This window comes from Echinops telfairi, unplaced genomic scaffold, assembly GCF_000313985.2.
Source record: "Echinops telfairi isolate 266 unplaced genomic scaffold, ASM31398v2 ScPeMD7_29;HRSCAF=101, whole genome shotgun sequence".
Lineage (NCBI taxonomy): Eukaryota > Metazoa > Chordata > Mammalia > Afrosoricida > Tenrecidae > Echinops > Echinops telfairi.
The window spans coordinates 8,664,991-8,666,158 of NW_022103926.1; positions in this window are offsets into that span (position 1 = coordinate 8,664,991).

Below are 1,168 nucleotides of genomic sequence, written 5' to 3' on the forward strand. Positions count from 1 at the left end.
ACTTCACACTTGATCACTAATCTCTGGAGTTGTCTTCTGTACTTCCTCTGAAGCTGGCCACAGAGTAATTGTCTCAAGGAACTTGAATTCCTAGTCTTCCGGGTGTCTGCACAGCCCCTGTTCCAGGTAGAGCCCTGTTTCTCTTGGCTGGATGAGAGTCCGGCTAAGAACAGAACACTGGTGTTCCCCGGGGCATTCTGGGTGAGGGGTCTGGAGGGATGTGAATTTCCATCCCCCCACTCCGCAGCCTTCTCTTCCCTTTCTCCGCCAGTGCTGGTTTCCTTGCAGGGCAACACAGTCAGGCACCTGCTATTCAGCATCCCCGTGGGAAGCAAGTGACATGAGGAGTCATGTGACATCTGAAAATCACTGAATCTGCAATGAAGACAGCTGACCACTACTTGGCAGGCTGGTGAAATACTTGATTCTTTTTGGGGGTTGGGGGGCGTTGTTCTTGAATGATAAGGTAAGCTTTTGCCTCAGGCCACATCCCCAAACTCAATTCAGGTCATCTACAGCTCCAGATGATTCACTTCCTTGAAGTCCACCTTGATCCCTAGCAACTATTCCTTAGCTGTTTTAAGATGGAGACTCTCACTCAAAGGAAGCTCAGGTGAGCTGAGAGTCTGAGGACCACTGTGCTGGCAGACGAAGGACACCATAGAACAGGAGCGCTGATGCCAGCCGCCTTCAGAAGATGCCGCCAGCATCTTCAGGGCCCATGGGCTTCTATGCTTTTTTTGGGGTTTTTTTTGTTTTTGTTTTGTTTTTTTTTGTTTCTTTTCCCTAATCAGGGATGCGAGAACATCCAAGCGGACGAGATAGAAACAGCTTGTCAGGAATCATCTTTCAAGGGGAGGCCAAGTCAAAGACTGATTTTTCAGAGTTAATTCTTTCTAAGTCTACCTTAAACAGACAAACCAACCAAACAAGGGCAGTCAACTTTCCAGAGATACATGGTCTGGCAAAAAATATTTTTACTGGGTGGGGGAGGGAGGAGGAAAAAAATGAGGAGCTGATATCAAGGGCTCAAGCAGGAAAAAAGATGCTTTGAAAATGATGAGGGAGGGGAAAAATGAGGACCTAATGTCGGAGGCTTAAGTGGAGAGGAAATGTTTTGAGAATGATGAGGGCAATGAATGTACAAATGCGCTTTACACAATTGATG